Genomic DNA, 20,324 nt, shown 5'->3' on the forward strand with positions numbered 1-20,324 from the left:
ATTTTGGCGCACGTTCAAGATCCCCAGGAGGTCAAAATTATTTCGGAGCCCTCCACTACGGCGCGGCTCATCGCCACCGTTGCGTCGGCGCGTTAAACCCTACAATCAATCAATCAGAACCGTATCGGCGAATACCTTTTCGATTTGGTGCCACCCTGAACCTTTACTGCGGATCGCAGGAGACCATAGAGCATTTGCTGTTGAAATGCTCCGCATATGTACACGCAAGGTGAAGCTTTGTTCAGAGAGTACAGTGCCTGATTATAGGACCAATGACCTTGAATGTGCGCCTTTTTTTCAAGAGGATCTCCAACAACTCAACGCAAAGTTCTGGCGGCGTTTGTTTGACGATTAGGTCGAGATTTTCGTGGTTGAAGTGCTCTAGTATTTAAAACAAAGACTTTTTTTCACATTTCTGACAAAAACTTAGCTTTCATTGTATTGTTATTTTTCTCTCTCCTTTTATTGGGCTCTTTCTTCCTCTTTATTTCGTGTTTATTTATTTGGTTTCTTCCTATTTCTTATGGCCTGGTCCATCGAGCCTTTTCTTTTTTCCCTTTCCTTTCCCCTCGAGTGGCAAGTTGCTCTCGAAATTCTGGCAAACAGCCCGCGTTTCGCTTGTAATAAAGAGCCTTCTTTCTCTCTACCGGGCATATTTCCAATAAGGACTCATAAAGAGCATATGTTTGCTAACTGTAGCGGGTATAATTTATTAATTCAATGTCCCTACGAACCATAAAACATAATAATAAAATTCCAGTAAATTTTGTTTCATACTTCTCAAAAGACCTTTCAACTAGTTTATATTTTGGGCTTTTTTACCATCGGACTGCTGGTTAGCGTGGAGAGCGCTACTTTGCCAATGCGCGGAGCTGCGAAAAATGTCTTTCGAATTCTTCACAAAGACGTGCACGCAAGGCTCGCAGAGGACGGCAAAAATGCCCTTTCACTACATTGAAGAGAATGTCATCTTGGTTCAGAGGTCTTGCGAGCACTCCTCAAATGGAAGAAAAAACCAGGCTTGGCGCCAGCTAGGAGAAGTTTTGAACTAAGGAACCCAGGCTGTAAAAAGCGTAAGTGAATACAAATGCGAAAGGAGGAGGCAGAGCGAGGGAAGCGTATTGAGAGCATCAGCCCAGTAAAGAATACTAAGGTTAGCACGATTTACGCATTCGTTTGCACATGCTGTTTCGCACTGCTGTCTATTTTGTATATGAACTGCTTTCGATATATTTTTCATGTCGCCGAATCAATAGTTGAGAGGGCCCAAATGTGTATGAAGCGCGGCACGTCCTATTGATATGAGGCATCGCGATTGTAAAGTAGGAATTGTGCGAGTTCGAGTACGGTTAGGATGGTCAGCGCAGACGAAAACAGTACAAGAAGAGTTTGGACACCACAAGCACCCGTGTCCGCCGTTCTCTTCTCGTCCTCTTTTTCTCTGCACGGACCATCATGAGAATCACGCCTGAGCACCCCGTGTGTGTTCTGGTTCTGTTAACACAGAGTCGCACAAAAAAAGGTAAGATAAATATAATTTAAACCACTAGAATATAAAACTCCTCACTTGCATAATTGCATAACCATCTTCAGTAGATTAGTTAATAACAGGCACATGTTTCACAATCATAACTTTTATTAGGCCTCAGCCTCACACCTGTCGTCATTTCTTTGACAATCAGTGTCATACTGGTAGAAAATATCAGGCTCATTCCGCAACAGATGGGAATAATAAACATGAAAGTGCATATTTAGGATTTTTCGTTTATTATGCATTCTTTATTTTGAAAGCATTAGTTGTAAAATGTACCATTTTCAAGATCAGTAATGTCACAATAAATGTATGTGCGTGCATACGTCGGCAGGCTCACTAACGAGTGCATTCACGCCCTCCCCCTCGTCACTCAAGGTGAGTGAGGCTCGTCATTGCTTCGGACTGGACCGTGTGACTGGGAATGATTGCGAGCCCCACGCGCAGTGGGCCCCGCTCACCACACGCCAGTGCAAGCGTTACTGGCGGTGGGCCCCACTGACCACTCGAGAGTGCAAGAGCAAGTCGCTGGGAGCCGCCCTCACCACTTGCGAGTGTGATTGCCCCTCGCCGTGAGCCCCGCTCACTACTCGCGAGTGCACTCGCCCCATTTTTCGGGGCTTACCGTGGTGAGCGCCACTAGTGCTCTTGTACCTACTGTTGGCTATACGTCGCAGGAGCCACTCGCTGTGATAGTTGTTAATGGCGGGACGGCTTTTAGCTTCGGAAATATATCGTCACTGAGCTCCTGCTACGGAGCACCCTAGATTTAAAGTTGTGGTAGCGTGTTGATTTAGGAATATGACCTGGAAGACCTTCTGACACTTTAATAGACTGCTTGGTTTCATGACGCATGGAGGGTCTGGTGCACACACTCGTATGCGCGGGGAGGCGGCAATTGGTGCAAGCGAGCACGAGTGAGGGCGGGTGGTGACGGCGAGTGGTGAGCGTGAGTGCAAGTGAGTGCGAGTGGTCTCTGCGAGTGGTGAGCGTGAGTGGGAGTGGGTGCGAGTGGTGGAGGGCGCGTTGTGAGAGTGAGTGCGAGTGGGGAGGTTGACTGGTTAGCCTGAGTGTGAGTGAGTTCACGAGGAAAATATATTTTTCTGCGTGAGTGTGAGTGGCGCCCAGTTTTCCTGGTGTGTGTGTGTGTGTAGCTGGGATAACAGCCATCATCACTCAATGTATTTGCTCATACCATTCAACTGAATCCTGTGCGACATCTGCATCGCGTGCTAAACGAATTTACCGGTTAACATGCATTCGCATGTTGGAGTGTGATGATTTTTGTTCGCGTCGGTGTGTGTGCTTCGCGACTCAACTGATTTGCTTAATGTGTGTGCGAGCTTCCGCACCCGAACAAGCACGAATTCTTTGCCTTAGAAAATATGCAGCTTTATTAATTTTCTGCATTAGGCTATAGCTTTGTACGCATTTTGGGGGACACTAGAGGTGGAGGATGTCCGCCATGGAACGGCGCTTCTGGGGCACCGTGTTAGCACGCAGTGCTATCGGCATAGGGGGAGCGCTCTTGGATGAGCCAACCTGCGCCCACAGGAGGAGGGAGGAACGAGTGCAGAACTACAGCTACGATAATAGCTGTAATCTCTTGAGTGATTTTGTTGTAGGGAATTTTGTGAACTTGACTTACTGTGAGAAAAAATTATGTTGGGCGGGCAAAGCACTAGAGGCTAAGTTCCCTTTTCGGCGAACTGGAAGGGCCCAATAAAATCGGTTAGTATTTTCGAAAATTTTTCGGTGGTCTTTTTCTGGTACCATTGGGCATGTCAAAAAAGGAAAACAATCGTTTTATTTGACCGCGATATTTGTAATAACTTGTTTTGCCTGAACAACACTCAGCTGCATTGCTTTGGGTGGGGTGGTACCCTTTCAGTATGGAGCATTACTGGCGAATGGCGTCTTCGTGTCGCAACAAGTGACGCAGTGGGCACTGCCACGACCAGTTAGTGAGTTTTTTGTTGGTGCTATTTGCAATAATTTTTTGAGGTAGCAGGGTTAATTGTTGGTAAGGCGCTGCGTGAAAAAATACAGTTTAAGGGGTACCCACATTTTATATTGCTATAGGACATACTACTTCACGACCCACGGGCTTAAAAACAATCGTGCACCATCAGAAAACGTTTTCCGGATCCATGGAAATGGTCCAAATTTCCTGGTTTACTGTCTTTGGAAATGGGTGACTTCTGTACTGAAATAAATAAACAAGGCTCTCGCTTGTTGGAGATGGAGCGCCGTATAGTGAACGCTAGATAGACGAAAATGGGTTTCTTGTTGAATTCTTTTCTAATGTAATATTTCTAAAAGAAGAAAACTACCGTGGTAGGAACCTTTTCCTGTATCTAGAACACTTTGTAAATGCACACGGTGCTTTCAGTCCCGTGGGTTATGAATTAGAAAGTCCTATAGGACTGTGATCAGGTGAGTCCCCCCTTAAAGCATTCTCAGTCCCGATGGCTCGACAAGTGCCATTCAAATACGGGTGTATCCCGAAACAACCCATTCCCGTTCGCCCCGCCATGAGTTAACCCATTCCTGAAATGCCCTTCCCGTTTTGGCCCGTCCCGTGTGGGCCCCTTCCCAAAACGCCCTTCCCGTTTCAACCCGCTCCCAAAACTACCGCCTCAAATAGTTCTGATAAGTTTCTGAGCTCGGAGTGCACTTTTAGTCTTCCAAAATTGTGGTGGGAAAGGTAGTGTAGCTTACTGAGTAACGACTACAACATATTTTACTCATTTCTTGCCTAAATATTGAGCGCAGGGGCAAATGCTACTTTGGATTAACTTTTATTCTAATATAGGTACATGGCGGCACCAACACGTTTTCGCTTTAAAGCCCTACAGGTGATGGCTACAGTATTCTCAGTATTCTCAAACAACTACACCTATTGTGAACGCTTCCCCCTAAAAGTGGAATATTCGAGCTACTTTGAACGAAATCAAATAGATATGAGCGACAAAACTCTCAGTGATTTGCTTTGAGACTAATTCATCACATGTCACTACTTGCGCCACGGCGGCCGGAATACGCAAACCGCAAACGCTGTGCTAAAACGTGTGTTACTGTTTTCAGCGGCAAACAGGAACTCCGGCTTCTTATAACACGGTAAATGGTGACACAAACACGGTAACGGTATGCTAAAACTCTCCGTTATAGACGGATAAAAACCTAAATGTTTGGGTTTGCTTTTCCTTGTACTGCGTGCTCGCCTATGTATTATCCGTAAAAACGCACACGCAAGAGAATACAGCTTGGGGTACGTGTTCGTAACGCCTGGATGAAAAATGTGTGCGAACCATTTCCTCCAAGCACGAATTTCAGCTTTAGACTTCAATGACCATTCTCTTGCAGACCTTTACATACATAGTGACCGTAAGCCACACATTAAAATGGATCGTACCACTGGCTTCGCCCATAATTGTTAACGCTTTCATAAAATCCGTTTTTTAGTAGTTAGTCAGATTTCGTAATTATTTCGGGACATCTTTTTTCTGCGTAGAATTAAAACAGTAGCCATGTGCTATCCCTAATAAACCAATAGTTGCATTTGTCGAAACACCCAACTTCGTTCTCGGAAAGAGCTACGGATGCTACAAACTGGCACTGCGACCGCGGAAAGGTTGTATTTTGTTAATTCTCGTCCTTTCTTTTTTGTGTGTGTTGCACATAAGTGCATGTGCATTCGTATATGCAACTGTACGGACTGCACCCTCACGGCTTCCGCGGAGTACGCATGCGAGCAAGACGTTCCCGAGTGCTCGACCAATGCAGACGCAGACAGAAGGGTGTGGTTTCAGCTGTAATTCACCAACGCTGCACCGGATCGCACGTAACCCAGCAACCGACATATTGATTTTTAATTAGCGCCGCGCATCGTAAGATCGACTATTGCAAAAAATTTGCAGCCCAAGCAGCAGAAATTGCCAATCCCAAGCATGGCAAATCATCAGTGGCCAATGTATCCGAGATTGGCAATACCTCGGCCGCCATTATGGGCTGGTGTTTGGGAAAGGTGACAAGCTAACAATTGGCCAAGCTCTGAAAGGTCAATATTGGAATATGCTTGGCAACGCATGTTACCATAATAATGCTATGCGTTAACCCCACGCTATACTTATGCGTATTTCTGGTTTTGTGGCCGGTCCTTATGTCCAGTGCCTATTCTATGGGTTGCCCCACGGCCCGATTTCTGCTTTACACATGCCATTATACAGGAAATTATTTAATGCGCGCTCATTAAATACCTTGCTGTACAATGACATGTATAAAACAGGAATTGGACCGCGACGCACAATAGACAAACTGCATAAACTTTGCGAAGAAATTACGCGACTTCCCAAAAACATTTGAGCAACGCAATAAACACACACGGTCTCTCTGCTTACTTTTTTTATGCACATCAAATTTAAAACGAGACGCCTGACTTAAGAGTGGAAAGAATACGAAATAGATTTGTTCAAAAGACACACACGAAAGTTAACACAAACACAGCAGTCGAGAAAAAATAAAAAAAAGCGATGCTAACGAAGCGCGAACCGATCTATGCTTAGTTTAACTGCATGAGATGCCTTCAAAACCGCAGAATTCTGGTAAATGAAAACAAGACCCTCCTACCCGGTAATTCCCCGACCTGCCAACATTACAATATGTCGTTGAACAGCACTATTGTAGAATAGTCCAGCTTGGAAGGCTTGTTCTCTCGGCTGCATCCGCCACATGTCCACGGGAGACACCTTTACGTTGTAGCACCTGTAATAAGTAAAAAAGCGTTCACTACAATGTTAAATGCACGCTGCTTACTAAATACAGTACCCAGCACCATCCTTAACAGATGCACTTGTGAAAATATTCAGCCTAAACTCTTAGCTTGCTAACACTCGCTATGAAACATCAAAAGTACTGCACTATTCATTTTTAATACTGCTTTTTACGGTAGCAGTTACTTGGCTCGTTCTTGTGAAGACAGCCCGGACTTCCACCGTTAATTGGAGTCACACTAGTTGCAGCCACGCAAGGTGATATGAATGAAGTCCAATAGACAAAGCAAGGTACGCCGGCGTTTCCGTGAAATTTTGTCGTAGCTACTGTAGTCACATAAACAACTGATCGCGAACGAAATGTCGTGCCGTCAACGTTTTATTAGTGTAAGTTTTGTTTTCTAACAACGCGGGATCAGAGATTACACGCCAACGCACTATACAATGGGTTCGAAACGCATGGACGTTCGTTTTCTTGCAAGACATCTATGCCAACTTGGAGGTAGACGAGAAGTGTTGTAATCTTTTAAGGAGTAATATTTTAAAGGGTTAACCAAATAAAGCGACAATTAAAGCGACGCTCAAACCTAACTGATTTGGTATCAAACAGGTTACGGTATTTCTGTCGCCGTCGCTCACTTCTGCCTATTCAGACGCGCCAGATGCGAACGGAACCGATGGAGAGGCCAGCAGCAGTGTAATTACTTTGTCGCTCCAAAATATCTTTACATTGCTCACGAAAATATCGAAACGAAAGCTTCATTATAGCTAGAGTTTAATGAACCCAGCTTAATACATCCATAACTCTTATACTGCACATGAATATTGCTTCAATGCATGCTGAACGTCGTGAACCTGCAGTGGGTTGTTCGCAAAAAAAAAACCCGGAAAGAGGAAAGCTAGAACTGACGTCCCACAAATGGAAGCCCATGTATGTGACCATTTAATTCTTCGGAAGAACCAACACTAAGCAGCACTCACTCGCGCCAATTGTTATAAACGACGCCTGAAGTTTTGGCGGGAACGAACGCGAGCTCTCCCGTGCCGCGTAAGGAAAAATGAAATGGTGACTTGCGTTTTCAGCGGCCGGCCGCAGCAGGCAAACGGTGTTATTCCATCAGTAAGCTATACTTCAAACACCGCCACCGACACCAAAACACACATCGCAGACACGCACAGGAGTACTACTAGAACGGAAGACTGGGCGAGTTGGTACTTGTTCATATTAACAGCGCTACTGACACAGACAAAAAGAAGAGGGCATAAACACGGCGCCGTGTTTGTGCCGTCTTCTTTTTGTCTGTGTCGGTAGCGCTGTTAATATGAAGGAGTACTGCGGCAGTTTCAATGCCACAACAGAGACGCAGACATCGGAGCGACGCGACCATCCTCCAGCCCTGCCGCGGATAAAAAAAACCGCACAAAGGCACAACGCTACAGTAGTCCGACGTACACCGTTCGGTTAGAATACACAAATGACCCATTCCTAGAGAAGGTGTAACACTATCTCGCACGCTATTCTTAATACGGTGTACCCTAATTTGATTACGCTTTGTATCGTATCACGGAGCTGTGGCTCTTTAGGTAACTACTTTTTGCTACGTTGTGGCCTGTTCACCGCTCTAACTGTCGCCGCCACGGGCACGGAAAGCGCAAGGTAAAAATGCGCTTTTCTCCGTCTGCAGAAGCTCGGCCTCCGATGTCCTGTCCGCGTGACGTTACTTCTGCTCGCCCTTTGCTTGGCGCTCTATCAATCTTTCAGCCAATTTAGCGATGAGTGGCCCATAGCTGGAAGCCACTGGGGGCGAATGGAGTTTCCAATAGGGGTGTGCGAATATTCGAAAAATTCAAATATTATGTTCGTTCGTATTCGCTTCGAAAACTATGTATTCGAAACATTTGGAATATTCGGAACGGTTTGAATAATCGGCTATTATCGAATAATTGGATTCATTAGATTAATGGGGGGACGCGGCTTTCAACTTCGGAAAAAATGCAAGAACATCGTTTTTTTTCGGTTTCTATGTTTTCTATCCTGTGCATTGGCAAAGTTTTGCCGCCAAAAACCACCGTAGAGTGGCGTAAAAAATACTTTTGCTAGACGCGGTGATGACCAAAAAAACGGCAATATTCGGAGCGCTGTATCTCCGCTATGGTGCCACCGGGCGCCGCCATTTTGGCACCATTCGATAGGCCAAGCGGTCCACTTTCTGGTCCCGGCCATTCCTTTTACCGCCGTTCATTCCCAGACGCATGAACGGCAGAAAAAGAAAGACGCACAAACAAAGCCAGAAATACATCCTGAAGCGCGAATGGCATTCCGGTCGGCGTGCACTGAGACGGCCCTCGTGATTGTGCGTCGCCACGGCAATGCGAGATGGTGGCCGCCTGAAATGCGCAGTGCGCATTTTCGAGTTCATTTTCGCTGGTTAGCTCGGCCAAGTTTCTGTTCAGTCATTTCATCTTCTGTGGTATTTAACGCGGACATTGTCGAGGTGGGAATGCGTGAGATTACAAGCCAGGTGACGGGAAGTTGCGTGGCTCGAAATGTGGACCATCGAACCCTTCATGGTGCGTGTGACTTTACCCCGGAGGGTGCATGAAACGCGGTTTGCGCGCTTGTGATAGTGGTTGGCGAAGTGATCTTTTCGTCTGATTTGCGATGCCTACACGCTAAAATGGCCGACGCCTCAAAAGCTGCGGCGCGCACAGAGTAGCCGCTTCGCGCTGGAGGATCGCCTGACTGCGCAACCGGGAACGATTGAATATCAGTAATTGTATTTAATTCCTCTGACATAAGATTTAATCTTAAAAGTGACCTGAAGGCCTTTCATGCATAACCAAAGTATGACATCTTGCGGTACACGAGCGCGCAATGCGGGTGAGCATATGTATATATGTTAGGTGGACAATATCACCCAGAGTCCTCCCCAACGGCGCGCGCTTCAAAACCGGCTGTCGAGTTGGGTGCGTTAAACGCAACAATCTGAAGCTGATCTTGACTTGGAGTGAATGAGGTATGGTACTATTTTCAGTGGCGCATTAAGTACAAGAGACTCGCTATAATTCAACCTCGAGTAGTTCAAACATTCGGTTAATTCGCACAACGTTTAGCATTTTTATTGGTACGCTTTCTTCTCAATGTATTTTAAAGCCGCATAATTCACACTGCTTGATTACGTAAATTCTGTTGATTTCCCTGTTCAACCGTGCGAACCGCATTTATACAAACACAGAAGACCGTTTCACCGACCTCGACAGGGGGCAAAACAATCCCTCGGCAAGCGGCTATCCCACGGCGTTCTTGAATGAATTGGAACGGCGTCTGACCAGCCCTGTTAGATCGGCTGATCACCGTCCGAGAAAGCGTGCTGCCATTTCCTACGTCCCGGGTGTGAGCGCAAATTGTCTCGCGTACTGCGAAGGTATTACGTTTACGTGGCACACGTGCCTGCGTGTAAGCTCAGGCACGCAGTTGTTTGAGGTAAGGACAGGATCCCCAGAAAATCGTTTCCTGGCATCGTCTACAAGAATTCGTGCGCAGATTGCCACTACGCATATATCATTGAATCGGGCAACTTTAAACAAGAGAGTGAGGCAGCATCACAACGACGTGAAACATTAGAGAATAGCGTGAAATGCTCTTCCCGACCACATGGATGCAACGGGCCATAACATTGATTGGGCTAATTCAAGAATCATGGGCCAAGAAAGGAACTTCAAATCGTGGCTATATCTCGAGTCTTCGTAGGTACAGAGGACACGCCACATGCTTAATCGGAATGAAGGGTCCGTCTCCCCGTGGCAGACTTGCTGCTTACTTCACGTTCTGACGAAAAAATAAGCGCCTATGAACTTTCCTTCCTCCCGTTGTGAACAACGCTTCTGTAGCGAAGCCGAAACGTCTCCTTTGTTGTTTTAAAAGTTTTTAACAGTGTCTTTTGGTCAATTCTGTAAATTTGTACTTTTTGCTTGTCCGTATCGAAATATTTACTGCATTTGCCGATTCTAGATGCACGCATTCTGACACCACTAACAGTCCCTGGTATAGCCGATAACCTGCATACCCGTGTCGAAGCAGTGAAGTGGCTGATTCGGAAACTTTGTTTTAAAATCTCAACAAAAGACAAATGGGTCATCCATTCGTTATATTTCTTTCCCATGTGTGAATGTGCGGCGTTAGCAGAATGAAGGAGCCCTAAACATGGTTTCAAAGGTTGCCAACTTACATGCGCAATCGCTGCAGCACTATCCAAGGAACGTCCTGCCGCAAGCGGAGTTGTTAAGCATTAGCCCTTCAGTATTGTGTGTCAATGTTTTAATATTAAATATATGTGAATCCTTTATTACAACACAACATGGTATGGTGTCTTTAGTCGTATTTATGAGAACGTCTGATAATTTATGAGAACTTTTGATCAAGCCCGTAAAGTTCTTTCACGCAACGACTGTCCAGGGTCACCTGAAGTTACAAATTTCACGACTCTTGGGAACGCCACCGTTCCTGAAAATGTCGAGCGCGTTTTGAAACAGGGACCCAAGTTCAGCTATGAGCCGGATGCAAGTCGGCCACAGCTACTCGCCATGGTGCGCCATGTCGTAGATCGTACCTCTGAACAGGAGCGGGAAAGAGCTGCCGCGACGTTATCGACTCCTTGCTGCACACAGTAAGTGAAGCCCCCCTTCAAGAAGGTGGTCAGTTGCTTACGAGAAAGAAGCCTAACATTACTGCAGGCTGTCAAGCAGGTAACATTTGTGTTGATGCCAGACAATCGTTTGGGTAGGAAAGCTTTTGCAGCTTTTGAGAAGAATTTCAAAAGTACAAGATTTGTTCCAAAAGAACAGAAGAAGGAGGTTGCCGCCAAGCTTAATGAATACCTGCTTGCGTCCTTAATAAAATCGGTGGAAAAGGTCGAGAACGGTTTTTTTACGGTATTTTTCACAGGGAAGACCCACAATCACGAGTGCCCCTTTAGGGTCATCGTTTCGGAGCGATACAGCTGGGAGCACTTAATAGGCTGCTACCTTCAGCGGCACTTGAGGGATTTGGCTGGAGGGGACCCCTTCCGTGTACAGAGTTCCGCAGATCTGGAACAGGACTTCGAAAGCACAGAACTGAAGTGTGCAACCACCGCTTTTTCACTGGAGATCGAAGACTTGTTTTACTGTATACCTTATGACGACCTGTTCATTGCTATTAGTGAAAGAATTGAAGTTAGTGGAGAAGTGAAGTTCCAGAATTCTTCAGGTGTCAGTGCGGAACAGTTTTAAAACTGCTACAATTTTGTCGGAACTCGACTGCCATTCTGTTTGGTAATGGATTTTATGCACAAAAGAAAGGCATATGCATAGCGTCTTTCGTTGCACCCACCGTACTAAGTAACATCTTTTACCTTCCTTAGACAGGCTTCTTGCTGATTAAATCAGTGACATATCGGTAATCACGACGTACAGATATGTAGAAGACTTTTTGTTGTTTTCTATTGCTTCTGGTACTAACGACGTAAAGAAAGAAATCGGCACCGTCATGATTAAGCTCACCGCTCTCTCAAAAGGAATCACATTCACTATTGAAAAGTCGTGAGAGACGATAATACAGTTTTTAGACTTGGAGCTGGATTTTACGCCAGACCATTTCTGTTACATGTACATACCGAGAACAGAAAAGAGCCTTCTGCCTTTCATAGCGCCCATTCGAAATTGATAAAAAGGGGCATTGCTACTAATCGCCTTCAAACTGCTATTGTCAAGTCGTGTCAGCATAAAGTATACAGAAGTTTTAGAAACCAGACCATGCGCCTAAATGATGCTGGGTTCCCTGTGGCTTTTGTCACAAATGGTTGTGAAGCGTTTCTGAAAAAGGTTAAGGGAAAGAAAAACAAGCGGAAACCCAGAAGGAACGCAAGAAAACTTTTGTATTCCATACTTACACCGCATCTCCCACAATGTTAAGAAGGTTGCAGCACGTTACAAGGTGAACGTTGTTTTCTGAAAGAAGCCAGGGGAGAATGCAAAAAGAAACATGCAACCAGTTTCAGTGATTACTTAAGTAACGTGGTTTACCAGATAGTATTTAACTGCGTAGTGTATATATCGGACGGACGGGCGGATGCTTTAATGAGCGTGCAAGAGAACAGAGACTTGCAGTACGCAGCAATTCAGGCGACCATTGCAAAAGATGAGGATGTCAGCCTCTACTCGAAGAAACAAGGGTCGATCCTTAGCGAAGTTCATATAAAACCGTGAGGGAGGTAATAGAAGCCTATTACATAAAAAAAAAGCGAATGATAAATGCCTATGTACATCATCCTTGTCACTGTTTGATATAGAGATCCAATTCTTAGACGAGTTCTTGTAATAGAAATCTTTTTGAGCATGTTTAGCTTTTGCTATCCTTTATCTTAGGAACGTGCTCTGTTTCTTGATGTAAAATTGCTTGTTCGCTCGAAAAATCAGCAGCTGGTAGTCAGCGCCCGTCTATGTTTTACGTGCTTCTATTCCTCGGTCCTATTTTGTTCGCACTGTTGGGTTTTTTCTAGATAATTCAAACTTCTGATGACTCAAAGAAAACACTCGTGTCCTCTAACGTTAGATGTATCGCCTGTCTACTTTATTTATAGTTACGACCTCTGCTTGCAAATAGCCATGTCTTCATCCGTATGGATTATAAATATTTCCGAGGGCTTCTTTTTCGCTTAGTCCTCCGGGTTGCTTGCTGGAAAGAGTAGCAATACAGAGGAACTGCCTACTCACGCGCATTTGGCAAGTCAATAATATAAAACTCTGCCGAAGGGGTAACTAAAGACTGCAGCCTATTTTCAGGCTCAAAAGAGCAGGCAAAGTAATTTAAAGCAAGTTGAACCTGCAGAAAGATATTTTTTCCTTGAGCATAGGCTACCCTTAACCTTTGAGGTCGATGGTTAGTCGGCTCCTCCCTTTTTAAAAAAAATGTAATTCATTCCGGTTTATATTTTAATGCATTTTGTGGGTAGGCGGTGTTCACAGTTAAAATTATAAAATAAACAAGAAGAACAAATCACTTTACCTCCGGTGGTACTTCTTGTGCGCTCGCCCTCCGATAGTGAGGATTTGCATGTGTAAATGAAAAGTATGATAGCAAGCCGGGCACGTCTGAGCCAGAAATGATACACAAAAGTTTTAGCCGAAATAAAACTCGGAAGTGAAAAAGTATAGGCCACTCAAAAGAAACCCCAAATGGTAATGACACGACTAATCGAACTTTGGGGAATAGGCGGCAAAAGCAGGTAAATGAATCGCAGGTAGGAAAACGCATCCGCCCCCCATCCCCCGGGAAACACTGGATTAGGTTCGAGCTCCCCCCCCCCCCTGTTGTCGGCGCCTATGGCTTTTGTGAAACAGTAACCCGAATTGACCAGGTTATAAAGCATAATGCTACGGGGAATTTTTTTCGACACTGTCGAAATAAAACTACGCTTGTATAATACATTTGTCACACTTAAATACAAATGATGCTGTACCGCACGTCTCAAATCAGAGATGAACACTTATAAAACATTAAATAAATCGGTATTATAGCAAGAATCCTCAGAATTGCATGCAGAAATCCTTGCAGGAATGCGAATCTCCCCGAATCGTCGTATTATGTCGATGCCCATTGGCGCTTTAGTAGCGTATAACTTGTAATCGGAGGGTGACGACTAGCTTTGGAAAACCTCTTGCGGCACTGAATTACATCAGTCCAAACTCTGTGTTGCACAACACAATCTTACTTGTACTTCTACACTATTTGATACCGTGTCCGACAAATCGGGAGTCCAACATGCATTTCGTAAGCCAACACTCAATGTGTTTTTCTTCTTTAAGCAAGATTTTTGACCATACACACGAAACATAATACTACAAACAAAGCACAAAGATCACTTATGAACAATGCCAACCGTGACAATACACAGCACAATGACTTTAACTACGTGCAGTATGCGGCAGTCAATCAAGGTCTTTCTTACGGACCGCATGGCAAAACTTGTGGTTGGGGGCTCGGCATCGGCTACCATCTCCCTGGGTAATCGTGGTACCCCTCAAGGATCGGTCTTATCACCATTTTTATTCAATTAGCAATGATAAAACTCCACCACCCATATCGACTATCAAGCACGTGCATCAAAGTTTATACGTTGTTGACATCACGATATGGACGTCTAGAGGCAGCGAAGCGATTTCGACGACCACCTGCAACAAGCTGTCGACATAGTGGAAGCTTACACCGGAGAACGCGGTCTGATGTGTTCTTTGCAGAAGTCCTAACTTATTCTCTACAGTCCTCCCGGCAAGCAACAAGCTACTCTACACATTCATCTCACATTACAAGATCGCATTATCGCCATCGTCCCGTGCATACGTGTTCTTGGACTGCATTCATCACTCAGGCTCCAATACGGACCCCATGAAAGCCCTATCTGCACATTCACTGCAAACAAGCTGTCTTATTTCATGAATTGCACACCGCCACCATAGACTTAAGGAGCGCAACCTTATCCGGTTAGTGGAAGCCTTTATTATAAGACGCCTCACGTATGTCAATTCATACGTCTGCCTCAAAAAAGCTGAACAATGTAACATTGACTGCATAATACGCAAAGCCTATAAATAAGGCGCGGGCACTCGTATCACGGCATCCACAGAACGCTTCATGGGTATGGGTATCCATATTATTCTAATAGAACTTGTAGAAGCCCACCGCTCAGCCCAATACCAGCCATTATCTAGCAGTCGAACAGGACGCCTTCATCTGCAGAAACTAAGCATTCCGTACGCCAGCCAACACTGAACGAAGACTTCACTACCTCCTCACTTTCAAAAGGCCATCTACGTCTCCCCATACCCAGAAGCATGCACCCGGAACACCACCAAAATCGCCGTCATGTCCGAGCGTCTGCCCTGCAACCGCGGTTCAGAGATAACCCTGATTTTTGCTATGTTGACGCCGCTGATTACCACCTTACGCGCACCATGGACATCGTGGCAATACATGCTAAAGGCAACTCCGTGACATGCGTACACTGTGGAAGGAGAAGACGCCGCTATTACGCTTGTTGCCGCCTCTACAACAACTAAAACCATAGTGAGCGACTCTAAAACAGCTCTCCGCAGTTACGAAATTGGCAGTCCTCTATAATACCGCCCTACGCAGCTTACTCTCTGTTCAAGCCGCTCGTTTGCGCAACCTGCAAATAATCTGTACACCAGTTCATGCACCTCTCCCAGGCAACGCGCTAGCACACAATGCGGCTTAGGTTTCAGCTCCCGGGATTGCCCTGACGACGCTGCTGGGTCGGACGAGGGGGCTAGTGACAGGCTGGTTAATACCGGAACATCACTCAACACGATCTCATGGAGCGCGAGAAATATCTCGCAGCGCATCCAACACTCAACAGACCTCAGTATGTAGCCTGGCGTCAGCTGCAAGCTGATGCCTTCTCTAGTCCTGCAGTACTGAGCCACATTTATCCGGACCTTTATAATGACCAATGCAAGTGGTGCTCCCAGTGAGCCACACTCACATGATTGGGGCTTGTGATGCTCAGCCGCGAACTGTGGCTGAGCATCACAATTACTGTGCCGAGCAGTGGGAGACCTGTTGGCTTAGCACCGACCCTGAAATACTGGTCAAGATGGTCCAATTGGCCGAAGATGCCGCTCGCGGGCAAGAGCTGCAGGCCGTCATCTGAGGGGGAAAAATTCAGGAAGGCTCCCACTTCCGTTTCCTCCTTACACTTAGTTTTGGGCAAAATATGGATTTCATCATCATGGTGCAGTCAGTTCAGCACCACTGCAACCACACAAATGCCAATAACCGCAACACATCAAACTTCGATTTACGTCGACAGTTAGCGCTGCCGAAAGGAACTTCTAAACAAAATATTAATTCAATTTAAAAAAAATGTTCCTAAAAGGCAAAGAAAATTTGAAATTTTAACTTTTTTTTTGCAAGAAACTTCAGTTTTGTTTATTTAGCTAATTATCTAGCGTAAGAATTGCAGTTTGCATTGAAACCTTTGTCACGAGCTGTTTTGCAACTAGTAGAAATCCAACAATAGTATCTGCATGCTAATATTGTTTTTAATCTTAGTTCATGCGAATCGGCTTTTGCTGTACAGGATATCGACGAAGGCTGGCATGAGACACAGCATCTTTCATAGTTATAATGGTGAAAGAGCGTTGTTGAAACACGGTTTGTTGAGGGTATGTTTTATTGGAATAGATATTAGTGCAATCTTCCACTGTGCCTGCCCCCATCACTTGCATTAACCTTCAAATGTAATACACAAACCGGCATCCATTCAAACGCATATTTCTGCTAACTGCAGCGAACGTCTGTATTACACCTGCTTGGTTGAACCGGTCAAAGGCCATTACCCAGGTGAAAAACAGGCTGTACTGTTCGTTCTTCATATATAGACCTTCCACATTGTTTTTATTCGCCCCAAGTCACAACTCTAAAATACACATAAAAGTTTATTGTTCCTAATTTATGATTAAGTCGTTGGCTAAGTTTAGCATTTCCTATGCTGCCTTGAAATCTTCTTCAGAAATTTGTACGGCGAAGTTCTGAAATCGCTCTCCAGCTACTGCATTAGGGCGCTTTACAAAGTTTAATGAGGCTTTATTACCAATACACTTAGCGAAGAATACAGACTGTTCTTAAATAACAGTCGTTTTGCAGCCGACTGTAACTTTTGGTACCATTAAGCGTTTTCCTTTTGAGTCAACGTTCTCTTTTCTTTGAGCGTTGTCCAGGTTTTCCGGACATAAAGAAAGGGAAGACCAGGTAGACAGGGAGGTAAAAAGGTAGAAATGGAAGACCAGGTAGACGTGGCCTCCCCCCATCTTGCACAACTTTCCATATCAAGGGGGCAGGGAGGAATGAACAAGACCTCAACATCCGATGATCCCCAAAGAATTACACTACATACTACATACTTGTCTTCTGCCGCAAGGTATCATTCAAGCTCTCGAAGCTACGAAGTGTGCTCCCATAACGATTACCAGCGGTTGTTCAATATCTCTTAATGAGAATAAAGTGCAAAACAGGAATATTATGCAATTTATGCGTGCACCCCCGCAACGCAAGTTGCCTTTTTCTTCTTATTATTACGAACTGCTTTTTTATGCTTCCCTTTTTTTCGTCCCTTTTTCGTTAAGTTTTCATTTTCACTCTCTTCATCTCTTCATGAAATTTTTCGCTCCCCATCGGTCTCTGATTCCGAATCCCCCGAAATGAAATCCTGCGCATGTCACTGGGTGCGAAATCTTCCTTCCAGGATAAAGAAAAATAATGCAAAAATATCCTGCCATTTCTGCGAAGTGAATGATAATGAGTGGGGCGACGCTCCAATGCTTACCGGTAAAACCGTAAAACATTCGCCCACACATCATATAAAGAGTCGACACGTTGTTATAGGGATGATTGTATATACACCTATACTCACGATGTTTATTATTTACATATCGATGCGATTATCCCGCGCCCGCTCCGATTCATGATTCCCTTGCCGCCGCTTGCGTGCCGCCCATGCTTCGCCTGCGTGAGCCCTCGCCGCTCTGGATCGAACTGCGTGATCGTCGAACTGCGTGATGTTGGGACTCGGCGCTGTATCGCTGCTTCTCGCTAGTGATTTTTGCGCTTGATGAGTGAATAATTGATGTGTTTTAAGTTCCGACTACTCGAAGTTCCTTCGATAAACGTGTTTATGTAATAAACTCTCATTTTAAGCGTTCGGTCATGTAAGCGTACGGTCATGTATCTCGTCAGGTCAGAAGTTTCACGTTCGCGCATCTCACTTTACAGGCTACGTGAGACAGACGTCGGCAAACTTCTGCAAGAATATCGGCTAGCAAAAGGACAGTTCAGACTTGTAGAAACAGCGTAAACTGTTTACGAATGCCCAGTATAGATTAAACGTGGTTACCTCTGCCTGCACATCTCGCCGGTGTTGTTGACTGAAAGTTTGACCATGTTGATCAGTCGTATCAGAGATCAGACGTCTCCCGTTCAGTTTGTGGGGAGCGCCTTGGCACACCTTCTGGCCAAGAGGGTGTTGCCCGGAGCCCCTCGCCGTGAGCTCCCTTTCCTTGCCCTCCTCGCCTGCCGTGCGGCTACGGGCAACACCCTGAGGGCGTTGCTACGGGGCCGCAAGACTTGGGAGAGGCGGGTGCCCGAGTGATGGCGCGAGGGAACGTGTAGGAGCGGGCGGTGCCGTGGTGGTGAAGAAGAACCGCGCGCGGGGACTCGGACTCGGGACACAGTGTGTTTGTGGTGATGGTGTGTGTGTGTATGCCCGGACGCGCGGCAGCGCGTTGGAGGATGTAAGTAAAGAGTTCTTTCACGCAACAGCAGTGTGCCTCATTCCTTGGCATGCCGTAGAGAGGAGGCCCACATCTGGCGCCCGAACGTGGGGCTGATGTCAAACCCACCCGTGGACATTTGCTCTCTGCGGCTGCCGGGAAGGGGCCCACTGCGGTTTGGGACGGCATTCCTTTGTTCCGGGAAGGAAGCGCCATTTTGGCAGTGGAAGACCAGGGCTTTGAGCCGTATAGATCCATGTTTATAAATTAGTTTTGAGGCCAGTTTATTAGTTTGCTTAGGTTTTGCGATGGCTGTGGATGCCTGAAGTTTTTCTTGCGTTCTTTTTTTCTGTTGTTCGGTTAACGGCCTAAGTGGTTACATTGCGAGTGTATGTAGCGTTTGTAGGGATACAGTCGCTTGTGCATTTTGACGTGTCCCTACTGTAGTTTTTTTTGTATTTTATGTGGCTGTAGTTCAGCCCCTTTGGTTCTATGTATTGTCTTGACGTTCCTTTTTTGCTCCATTGTAGATTTGTGTGTAGGGTGTGTTTGTGGCGTTGCGTATGTAGTTATCGCGGCCTGCTATGTATCTTCGCGTGTACAGTTTGGCGTGGTTGAGCCAGCTTTTTGTTTGGTAGTTTGCTGGGAATGGCTCCTACCACAGAGAGAGAGACGGGAGAGAAGGAGGAGCCGCAGGGCGCGGGGGGAGACTCAGCGGCCGCTGCGCGGAAGGCTGCTGATCAGTTGCAGCCCGCAGATCTCGCCTCAATGATGAGGCAGATGACCGGGATGTTCGCGGAGATGACCCGAATGCTCGGTTCGGCGCCAGCGGCTCCCACCGCGGGTCCTGTAGTGCCAGTCTCGAAGCCGCGTTTGAATATCGAGGTTCCCTCCTATTGCGGCTACGGAGACGCGAAATCCGTTTACGAATACCTGCAGCAACTGGATTCGTACCAGACTGCGGTAGGCGCATCGGATGATGACGTGCTGAGCTGAGGCAAGTCCTGCCCGTGGCACTAGTAGGAAGCGCTGCGCGTTGGAGGCGCTGCCAACCGGCTTTCGAGTCGATGGCAGATTTTAAGGACCGCTTCCGCGCTGAATTCCTGCCATCCGATTATGAACACCGTATGAGGGACGAGCTTGCCCTTCGCACGCAGCACCCTGAGGAGAGTCTCCTCGAGTACGTGCGGGCGATGCAGGAGCTGTACGAACGGGCCGACCCCAAGGCAGCCGACGCGGTCAAGGTAGCGCGCGTGTGCAGGCAATGCCACCCGCGTTTCAGACCGTACTTGCGGGGCCGGAGTTTTCGCAACTTGGAGGCCCTCGCACAAGAAGCGCGAGTAATTCAGGCGGATTTACTCGCCGAGCTTGACTATAGGTTGCCGCCGAGACCCGAGGAATCGCTCGAACCGGGTTGCGCCTGGTCGGGAGGGGGAGCGGATAACGGCCCCACAAACTCCTCAGTCGGAAGCAACGCAGGGGACTGAAGAGGGAGGAAGGACGAAACAGCCCGCTTGTGCTGGTTTTGTCGCAAGCCTGGCCACTTTTCCCGTCAATGCCCTGAGAAAATGCGTAGCACGCAAGGCAACGCGGATCGCCGGCGGCGATGAAGGGCGGTAGCTTGTCGTCGCCGGCGGGAAGCGAGAAGGGGGGGCCAGGCAGAGGGGGTGCGAGGGAGCCCCCAGAGCACCCCG

This window comes from Haemaphysalis longicornis, unplaced genomic scaffold (assembly GCF_048455015.1).
Source record: "Haemaphysalis longicornis isolate Haplotype H1 unplaced genomic scaffold, Haemaphysalis longicornis Haplotype H1 scaffold_8, whole genome shotgun sequence".
NCBI classification, from domain to species: domain Eukaryota; kingdom Metazoa; phylum Arthropoda; class Arachnida; order Ixodida; family Ixodidae; genus Haemaphysalis; species Haemaphysalis longicornis.